Below are 12043 nucleotides of genomic sequence, written 5' to 3'. Positions count from 1 at the left end.
AGAGAAACGATTGTCCCTATTTTTCATACAAGCGCTTGAGTTATTATTTTAGATCGAATGGTGGAACAGTTTCTTTGTCGTTTTTTTACGTCCCCTTCCAGCGTTGTTGTCGACGTGTATGCTGCACGGTCGGTATTCACTTCAAATTAATTTAGAAACTAACTAACAATGACGGGCCCTTGAGTAGATGAGCACCTTCCCTGACCCCATCCCCGTTTGTTGTGATCCCTTAATATGTTAGGGGGAGGTGGGGTAGCCTAGTGGTTAATGCATTCATTCGTCACGCCGAAGACCTGGGTTCGATTCTCTACGTGGGTACAATGTGTGAAGCCCATTTCTGGTGTCCCCCGCCGTGTTATTGCAGGTATGTTGCTAAAAGCGTCGTACTACTAAACTCACTCATTAGTATATTAAAAAAAGGTGATGTTGAATGAAGCGTCTTCATTAATAAAAATATAAACGATATTCATTACAGCCGTCAATTCACCCCAAATAGTATTTATTATCTTATTATATACTCATGCCAATAATGGTTGTCACCCCCTTCAATTTTTTTAATTGGAGAGGGGCTGTGAGGTGTGTGTGGGGTTGGGGTGGGGAAGGGGTGACAACCATTATTGGCATGAGTATATTATAGGTATTGTATTTCTCTAAATAAATAATATAAACAATCACACTCATCACTCTCTCTTAAAAGGGAATTTCTAGTTTTAAATCTTTCGCGGTAAAACACGTATTCATTGATTTTGTTGAAAACTGAAATAGATGAAACATAAGACAACCGTTATAAAAACATGTTATCCATCAATCGAGAATGACGTGTCATGAGGCAGCTATAGGAATTTACAATACACATGTTTTCAAGAATAATGACAGCAGAAGAATTGTATATATAAATATATTTTCAGTTACCGATACAGTAATCAACAATCTATTCATATCGTGTGGGTCCTTATAATAACACTTAGTTTGTGCTTTTAAAACAACAATGGTCTTCTTCTTTGCACTTCAAATCTTAATTGATAAACATATTTTTCAAATGATTTCACCTCAGCAATTGTTTATTGTAGCCTTCGTCTTGGCACCTCAAATTGTAAACGAAAAACATATTTTTCAAATGATTTCGCAACAGCAGTTCTTTATTGTAGAATATTTGGCACCTCAAATTTTAAATGATAAACATATTTTTCAAATTATTTCACCAAAGCAGTTGTTTGTTGTGTGTTGGTTACATATGTTTGGTACTGTGTTGGTTACATATGTTTGGTCAGCTCTCCTGCGTATATCGTTATGTAGAGATGGATAGCTACCATGATCGGGTAGCAATAGTATTGTAGTTGACAGAGTAACGTTATCAGATACTGACGTCGATGTTTGTTCAAAACACCTTCATCAGATTCTAGCCTAATTATCAGATAATGACATCATTACCAAACTGTGAGGTCGTAATGAGGTAACAGTTCTGTTACCATTGTCAAAAACTGAATTCGTAATAACAAAAATAATATAACTGTTTTCACATAATTGTAGAATATATAAATTTGATGTCAGGCAATGATATTAGGCAATAACATCAATATAAACTTTCCGGTAGCATTATCAGGAACGGAAATTGTTGTTGCATATTTCTAGCTTCTTTCAGACTCTCAGACCGTTATCAAAGAGTGACATTGTTAAGGTCCATATTGGACCCTTTTCTGGTACTTGGTCCAATATTGGACACATTTCCGTGTTCTGGTGGATCTTACTGTGGTATGTTCATTCACGTCAACGTGAATAAAAATGTAGTTTTTTTTCCATACGTAAAATTATCATTAGCTTTAACATGTGACATACAACTCTTAAGTAGAACAGGGTGTTAAGGGTTCAAGTAGTAAATAAGCAAACATTATTATTTACATCATTATTATTCTAAAATACATATATGATACTGAGGTCGTTATCAGATACTGGTATTGAAATAGTAAATAAGGACAATGTTTTTTACATCATTATTACATAATTCTAAAATAAACATAAGATACTGATGTTGATGTTACGTAACAGGATAAGGATTAACTAATAAATAAGGAAACCAGACATGATATTTGTTTGTCGTGTCCTGATACAATAACGGAAGTGACGTCACGTACGTGTATATGACGTGGAATTGTTCTGTAACGATTCGAGTCGGTTTATGGTAGCTAAGCAATCTGCCATGTATCTGATTCCTGCATGCTCATATATCCCATAATTGTCTGTATAATTCATAATATACAGTATTTAATTAATGAACGAAGGAATGGACAAAGATGGCCAAGTCGTGTTAGGCCCCGCAATTCGCTATACAGAGTTGTTTCCCCTGGCACTCCAGGAACCTATGACCGTGGGATTCAGGTTCAATTATGTTTTATGTTTTCAGCTCCGTATCCGTTCTACTGAAATGGTAAACTTGTCCTCCCACATTAAGCTGCCACATCTTGCTTTAACTGCTATACCGAGGCGTCTAATTTAAGTCACTCACTCACTCATGTATGGGTAACAGGGTCAAAATTGCTTTGAGTACTGTTAGAGGCTTTGACCGATTGAGCGAGTGAGAGAGTTTACAGCGTAACGAGCAGGGCAATTTTTCGGTCCAATAACGACAGCCCGCCTCTGAATATTGTCAAACCGTATAATTAACGTGTGTAAGCTATTCCATGTATATGTATATATAGGTGGTACATGCTGCTCACTGACATGTACCGAAGTGTATATATAAGTGTAATGTATTTTCGCCTATACGTGTACATTGTCTTGAGGTCGCTTCTACGCACAGAATCTTAATATTAGAACAAAGCAATATGTATCACAAGTACTTATCTCACTAGTTCACAAGTGGTTGTACATACGGAGATATTTTACTTTTCTATTGCTATTTTGTAACATACTGCTGTATATATCGGCGGTGTTCGTTTTGTTTGGCTTGTCAGATGTGAATAAATAGCCTTGTTATTGCCATTTGTGCGGTTTTGTTATGATGTAAACATTTGGATTTTTCTTTCGGATTACGAGAGGGCCGGTTGGGTAGCCCCGTGGTTAAAGCGTTGGCTCGCCACGCCGAAGACCCTGGTTTGATTCCTCACATGGGTACAATGTGTCAAGCCCATTTCTGGTGTTCCCCGCCGTCATACTGCTGGAATATTGCTAAAAGCGGCGTAAAACCATACCCTTCCCTTGATTACGAGATTTACGAGCGTCAAATTTTTTGGGGTGAAATGCTTTTTGTTATGTATTTAGATATCATTTGCTATACAATCAAACAGCGTTGTGTCGAAGTTGAAGGGACCTGCGTAAATGCTTCGAGTTATCCGAGGTTCGGCACAACCGCAAGATGATGACTAAAGAAGGAATACAAGCCAAGCTTTTAGCTCGAGACAACCGTGAGCTCGACTCATCAAAGGTAGATACAGCGGTATTTCACTATATAAGTAAATTATGAAAATGACTGAAATTACAAGCTATTTAATTCTAGTGAGTGAGTTTAGGTTTGGGCCGCACTCAGCTATATGGCGGCGGTTTGTAAATAATCGAGTCTGGGCCAGACAATCCAGTGATCAACAGCATGAGCATCGATCTACGCAAATGGAATACGATGTGTAAACCAAGTCAGCGAGCCTGACCACCAGATCCCGTTCGTCGCGTCTTACGACAAGCATGGGTTACTGAAGATCAACTCTAACCCGGATCTTCACGGATCTGTGGCAGAGGCGGATCCAGGAATTTTCAAAGGCGGGGTTCAGGGGTATCGAACCACTGAACCCCACCTCGGCTCCGCCAATGCAAAACATTAGCCTCAATGTGGTCTTAAGTCATCTTCAAAAAGGGTGGTGGTGTGTGTGTGTGTGTGTGTGTGTGCTTTCGAACCCTCTGAGCCCCCCCCTCTCTGGATCCGCCATTGTGTGGCGTTCAAACAATATAAGTAGTGACAAATAAAGATGAGACATGTCCATATTTCACTCGTGCCTACGTCACTGATGTTTTAATTCTGACAAGAATAATCATCTACATCTACATCTACAAAATATGCTATACATGTATTTATAACGTAATTAACAATGAAATACTGTAATCTCTGGGAGAACATACAGTCGATATCTCACTGCAGTGAAATAACTTTATGCCAGAAAAGAAAGGCCAGATAAACCCTGGTAACCTGAATTTCGAAATGCATTTTCCAGTCGAGAAAAATGGCACTTCCAGGCAAAACAGTCTGATTCACTGGCACAATGGATATCTTCACTCATGAACATACCGATTTTGTCCGATAAATCATCGATGAGAGAGAATCATGATGAAAAACCGGTTTAAGATGGGGAGATACAGCTCATTATATAATCCGGTACAGACATCATATACATCCGGTACAGACATCATATACTTCCAAGACATACACCCATCCGGTATACAAGACATCCTTGACATTCGGTTCAGACCATTGCATTTCATACTGACATCCGATATAACCTGTACATCAGACACAGATATCCTATATATTCCCTATATCCAGCACAGACACTCAATACAAGCAGTACAGTCATCTGGCCACAATACATTTTCCATGCTACTAGAAAACATTGGATGGACTACAACAATACAATCCACGATATATCTTTTGGCCACAATACTTTCAGACCAGATGGCAACTACATTACATCCAATGCTCTATGACAATTCTTCCGTTCTACAACAACGCATCTTAAACGCCAAAACACTCAAGTAACACGTCAACCCACACGTCAGAATTTTATACATATTCAACGTACTATAGCAATAAGTGGCAGGTGGCAGGTTGGTCAGCATGCAACAGGAGAACAGCCTATGACCGATATTAATTATGGCGGACTGACATGTAATTGTATATAACAGGTAAATAATTGAGTCTGAGTCCAGGGGTCAACACGTGACCTACCCATATCCGGTCGACCTCAAGCCACCACTGCAACGCAGGACAGGTTCATACGGGTTCGTCACTTCTGTGATGGAAACCACGGCCACCTCTACAGCTGCAACGATACCAGGATTGCGTAGGATTGCAGACCAGACAGTGAAGAACCGTCTACGCGCCGGAGGTATTCGCACGAGACGAACAGTTTGAGGCGTCATTCTGACAGATCAGAATCAGCGACGTCAGTGGTGTCAAGGACACAGAGAATGGCAACAGCAGCGATAAAGACGTGTTTGGTTTTGTGAGGAAGCACGTATTTTGCTTCTCCGCACAGACGGTAGGTGTCGCGTTTACAAACTCCGTGGGGAACGTTATGCTCGAAACTGCATACAGAATATGGACAGGTTTGGTAAGAGAGTGTAATGATGTGGGTCGCCATCTCCCATACCGGTAGAACAGACTTAGTACACGTCCAGGGTGAGTCAACGGCACAACATCTCACCGATGAAATTCTTCGGCCACACGCCCTTCCCATTATGCAATAAGCAACAACGCCCGATCGCACGCGGCAAGACTGGGCCTTTTGAAGAACTAGAACATCCAAATACTGCCATGGCTATCAAGGTCTCCAGATCTGAAACCCATTGAACATTATGGGATTCTCTTGCTCAACGCCCGCGATAACATCAGCAGCAGTCGCGGAACCTCCAACAGCTGGTAAAGCACTGCAGGAAGAATGGTGAACATTCCCAATGCCACAATTCGTAATATGAATGGTTTCAAAGGGTGGTGATGTCGCAGTTCTGAACCTTGGGCCATAAGGTATTGATGACATTGACATTCGAACGTTTCATGTGTACCATACTGAACCTCGGTCAGTACAATGACCAAAATGAGTCAAATTTGAACAATTGAACAATTTGTTTATTATCTGTATAATAGATAAAATAAACATCTGAACACCAGTTTTGGGTTTCTTATCTTTGAAGAGTATATATCTCGAATTGACTATAATGGAATAAACTGCCCTGTTCACTTTCATGGCAAAGAGAAGAAATATAATTCTTGACTCATTCAGTACATCAATGACTTTTCAGTGGTGTGTTGGCATGGGGTGTTCACATCATACACCAACCCGGCGGAAGTGGATCTGATACCTTCTCGACTACTGAATTGCGACACAAGCCATTATAGCGTAATCATTTCCATTAAATCATGTACGCAAAATCATTGGAATGATTCTTGATAAGGGAGTGTAATTTGTTTCAATAGTGGTATGATAGTGCCAATGCATAGGTTTGTCGTTTTTTGAGTCACTTAAAATTTGTTGTACCTGAAACCTAGAATTTAAATTATGGTTATTTGGTAGACGTTAAGATGGAAATGGTTGTCGACCAACAAAGAAACTATTGCTTCCATGAGCCTTAAATGGAACACGTATTCGAACACATTTTCTAACAGAAGTATCTGCTTCAATCTACAACATCTAATCTAACAACACCTCATCTTCTACTATGTAGGAACTATCATTGTCCATCAACATTTATCACCTACCAACAATAACTGTTCTCTTCTTCTTCTTCTTCAGCATAGCATCCACTTCCAACGACAATACGTCTCTTTCCTTAAACATTATATCACTTCTTATCGAAATAATGCCATCTGCCAACATCAATACATCATTTTCCATAACAAAATATCATCTACGAACTTCACTTCTTCATCTTCCATAAACATGTTGTCATGAACAACAATACATCTTCTTCCATCAACAGAATATCCATTAGCGTGTTAGTAGCGTTCGACCAACACTAAGGGCTTTGTTTCCGCTCGATTCTTAAAAAAAGTGTCTTTGAAATTGACTGTAGTACTCTCTTTGCATCGAACACTCTCCACCCTCTGTATGAGATAGAGTGTATCTTCTTTTATCTAGAAAATGCATGTATCATCTACTGACTACAATACATCGTCTCCCATCAGCGGTTTATCTACTTTTATCAAGATAATATCATCTACCAACTACCATACACCATCTTCCATCAACAGTTTATCTTCTTTTATCAAGATAATATCATCTACCAACTACAATACACCATCTTCCATCAACTGTTTATCTTCTGTTATCAAAATAATATCATCTACCGTCTACAATACACCATCTTCCATCAACGGTTTATCTTCTTTTATCAAGATAATATAATCTACCGACTACAACACATCGTCTTCCATCAACAATTTATCTTCTTTTATCAAGATAAAATAATGTACCAACTACAATACACCATCTTCCATCAACAGTTTATCTTCTTTTATCAAGATAAAATCATGTACCAGCTACAATACACCATCTCCCATCAACAGTTTATCTTCTTTTATCAAGATAAAGGCATGTACCAGCTACCATACACCATCTTCCATCAACAGTTTATCCAAGCTACCATACACCATCTTCCATCAACAGTTTATCTTCTTTTATCAAGATAAAATCATGTACCAGCTACAATACACATCTTCCATCAGTTTATCTTCATCAAATAATAGTCTTATACACCATCTCCCATCAACAGTTTATCTTCTTTTATCAAGATAATATCATCTACCAGTCTTCCATCTATCTACAAGAATATCATCCATCTACACCATCTCCCATCAACAGTTTATCTTCTTTTGATCAAGATAATACCACCTACCATCGTCTTCCATCAACAGTCTTCGTTTTACAAGAATATATCATCAAAACACCATCTTCCATCAACAGTTTATCTTCTTTTATCAAGATAATATCACCTACCAGCTACAATACACCATCTTCCATCAACAGTTTATCTTCTTTTATCAAGAATATATCATCTACCAAATACAATCCATCGTCTTCTATCAAAAGTTTATCTTATTTTGATCAAGATAATACCATCTACCAGCTACAATACACCATCTTCCATCAACAGTTTATCTTCTTTTATCACGATAATACCATCTACCAGCTACAATACACCATCTTCTATCAACAGTTTATCTTCTTTTATCAAGATAATACCATCTACCAGCTACCATACACCATCTTCCATCAACAGTTTATCTTCTTTTATCAAGATAGTATCATCTACCAATACAATACACCATCTTCTATCAACAGTTTATCTTCTGTTATCAAGATAATATCATCTACCAACTACAATACAGTTTGTACCATCAACAGTTTATCTTCTGTTATCAAGATAATATCATCTACCAAACAACAATACAGTTTGTACCATCAACAGTTTATCTTCTGTTATCAAGATGATATCATCTACCAAACAACAATACATTTTGTACCATCAACAGTTTATCTTCTTCGATCAGCGTGTTAGTGTTAGTCGCGTGTTAGCCGTTAAAAGTATGTTCGATTCGTAAACATATAGTATCTTACGAAAATGACTGTAGGACTCGCTTTACATCGGAGACACTCCACCATCTGCACGAGATAGAGAACTGCGTCATTCACAATGTAGACCTCTGAGAATTGAATTACACAGAGGTGTATAACATTAAATTGTCTTTTTGACGATGAAAATACACTTTGAGTATTAAACATGTTTGCAAAAATAACAAAGCTAAATTTTGTCTTTGTTCTCCTGTTTAAACAGCACATTTGCCACGTTTTGTGGTACTTTGGTAAAAGTACAGTGTGAAGTACTGACTGACTAACGCAAAACTAACCACACAAATATAATTTTAAAGGGATCTGTATACTAATGTATAACTTTATCAGTTCCATATCAAAAAAGGTTTGCCACACATGAAGAATAGATGTTGTGACATTAGTGGTGTTCCGATGATCGATTATAATCGATCGGTTACCCATTTCCGATATGATAATCGATTGCAAAATTCATAATCGATTGTCGCTAATAATTCTTACGAAAACAGTACTGAATACCCAACTCAGACCACAAGACAACTGGCAGTTACCGATAATCATAACTTCTATCCGCTATATTCACAGAAATCACAATCATATTGTGTCTACTCACGCCCCAAAATGAAGTGTAGTTGACAGAAAATGGATGCGCATATATATTTTGTTTTGCAAAATGACATATTTATTGCAGCTGGAGATCACAACAAACTGGCATGTGTATTTGGTGTTCGGAAAAAAGTCCTTGGAAAAAAAGTACCAGTAAAAAAGTACTAAATTTGCCTAGGAAAAAAAGCCCTCCGGAAAAAAGTCCTATTTAACAAATGTTAAGAAAAAAAAATAGATATTCGGGGTTTTTAATACTTTATTCACATACAACAATGTAAATTGACAAATATACATTTGCAGAACTTTTTAATGTTTTAATATTTTATTCACATAAGCACTTTCACAAACAATAATGTAAATTGATAAAAAAATGCATCTGCACTGATACATTTGCACTTTCACAAACAACAATGTAAATTGATAAATAATTGCATCTGCACTGATACATTTGCAGGACTTTTTAATTTTCTAATACTTTATTCACATGGGCACTTTCACATTGCACTGTAAATTGACAATTGACAATTCTCAAGACTTTCCTGACATTTACTGAGTTTTATGCAGTCTAATATTGGTGGCCACACCATGGAGAAACTCTGGGATTGATGTTGTTGTTAACACTCATTATTCTCTGATTCAAGCAAAAAATTCAAGCTAAATCCTGGATTAGATCTGCCCAGTTAAAATATCATTATTCTTGGTTAACTCAGTATTTAATCCAGGTCTTTTATACACAATCACTTTATGTTTTCTCTACAATAACTTTGATGTCAACATCCATTTAATTTGTTTTCACAATAATAGGACTTTTTTTCCGGTACTTTTTGACCGAGGACTTTTTTCCCTATAATCGTGTATTTCACCTCATTCCATGCGCGTACAACTTCAGCTTACCATGTTCGTGAGGGTCCATGTAACCTTAGTATTTTGATTATACATATTTTACATTTATAGAGCAAAACCTGTAAGTAAAATTACACAATGCTAGGACATATTTCTCTTGGTAAAGTAATAGTTTTAGATAGAGAGATATTCACTTTAGATAGATAGATATTCAGTTTAGATGTTCACTGCGTCTGAATTCATCCTGTTATATCATTGGGTCTGTTTTAACTAGATCGCCAGGAAGTGTGTGCACAGCTTATTGCTAATTTCCGGCTTTACATACGAGACAAGTACACACGGTAATCTTAATCCCTGCATACAATACAATGCCTAGCAAAACAAATTAGAACTGAAAAGGTAAATAATATTGTCTAGTGATGTTTAATTGCAAATTTGACGTCTTTACTGGCAAAGTCATCTTCTCTTGTCTGTTTGTTCATGCAAAGTGATGCGATGTCGTTTTCTTACCCCCTGAACAACATTTGACGATCCCCTTCTACAGACTGCTATTTTTGGTCCTCAAAATTCGGCTTATCTACGGTAATATACGGTACATTAGTGTAAAAAGTGGGTCAAATATTTGAAAAAATTGTGAGGATTTGTTGTGATTGTGGAGAATCTGTAAAAGAGTGAATTGAACAGTCATCTTTTCTATACTACCCATCAAAGGTTTAGACTCACTAGTGTAACTGTAGCCACTTTACTTCAGTCAACTGTTCTAAACTAGATTTTGTAAAATATTCCATACTGTTTAGAGGTGCTGTTTACACCTCTAAATGATGTATTGTAAAACAAATTCGTAACATTGAAAAGATTATTGTCATGAGTTCAATAAATGATGAACCTCAGTGAAAATTGGTGAATTCTTAACAAAACTTTACACCGAAACGCAGCTGTTCACATGCATGATATTTGCAGATGCCTTTCAGCAATTTGATGCATGATTCTCATGCAATATATCTGCATAAGGTTTGCAGTTGCTTCGCCCAAGTTAGGGGAGAAATTCATCTTCGATGTAACCATATATATATAGCATATAGTGAGTGTTTTAAGTGAGTCTAAACTTTTGATGGGTAGTATATATCTTGGTAGCCTGTCAATATCTATTTTTGCATACATTGTTTGTTGATCAATGTAGACTTGGGTTGTTTGTGATTTTGTACAATCGTGCCTCAAATGACAATTAAAACTTATGAAAAATATTATATTCAGGAGTTTTTAGGTTCTTGTAGATGCACCCTCAAGTCACGTTTTTCACAGAAATCAACCACAAAAGCTGATATATTTCATTTAATGCTCACACTATCACATAATTAAAAAGAATGACAAATATACCGCTTTGCAGTATTGTAGCAGAGTTCAAATGTTTACCTGGGAATTGCACAAGTTGTAAAAAATATTTAATTCTTAATCAGTGTAACCTATTATACAATCAATCATTGATCGGATGGGACAATCCGATAGCAACCGATAATCGATTATGAAATTTCAACCGATTCCCACCACTATGTGACATTAAAGATGTCGATAAGTACTTATAGAAAATGGGGCACTGCCTGCTTTGCAGTATATTTTTGCATTGTTTGTTCTCGAAAAACAAGCCTGTTATAACAAAATATTGATATTGAAACTGTAAACGTTTAGGGGATAAGGAAATAATGGCAATTGTTCTACAGTTAAAAAGGAAACAATAGCGAAATGGATGACTACAGCTAATACGTAACTGACTCATTAGATTCACCATGACTGTAATTTGACTAATGTTGCAATATTATTAAGGACTACTATCCTTACATTAAAATGTAATGAATTACTGAAATGTCGACATCTGTTTGCTTGACGTCATAGTTTGGTTTTAGTCTTTGGCGTCATCAGAGAAAAAAAACATTGCTATATTGATTCAATATATAAACTTTTCAGACACAACCTACTATGACAGAGTTTTTCATGTACATAATGGCTTGAACAGATTGTTATAGATAGGTTGGTCGTACACCTGTCTGGCGTCGATGTTTTATAAATCAAAAGCTCAAAAGAATATTACAAAATATCTATTTCAAATATTGGGCACATAGTATTCATTAATATTAGGTTGATTGTCCTGTCTTATTTCTTGTGGGGGTTGGGGGTGGGGTAATTTATATATATTATTTGTGTACAGATATTTTCTATAAAAATGTGATCCATTTTGTTAAAGTACTACATTATCTATTAAAAGAAGAGGTTTTGTATACGACACGAAA

The 12043-nt window shown here is 36.7% G+C and overlaps 1 long non-coding RNA gene across 1 annotated transcript; it reads left to right on the top strand.

The window, feature by feature from the left end:
- Nucleotides 1-223: 223 nt before the first annotated feature.
- LOC124256168 lies at nt 224-10273 on the top strand. Its single transcript, XR_006892841.1, has 3 exons — nt 224-236; nt 421-425; nt 10148-10273. It is a non-coding gene; the product is annotated as an uncharacterized LOC124256168 (long non-coding RNA).
- The last annotated feature ends 1770 nt before the right edge of the window (nt 10274-12043 follow it).

The sequence above is a fragment of the Haliotis rubra genome, unplaced genomic scaffold, assembly GCF_003918875.1.
Source record: "Haliotis rubra isolate DU_JTF1 unplaced genomic scaffold, ASM391887v1 Scf62, whole genome shotgun sequence".
Taxonomy (NCBI): domain Eukaryota; kingdom Metazoa; phylum Mollusca; class Gastropoda; order Lepetellida; family Haliotidae; genus Haliotis; species Haliotis rubra.
Note: the sequence above shows the minus strand (reverse complement) of the source record. Positions and strands in the feature narration are given on the sequence as shown.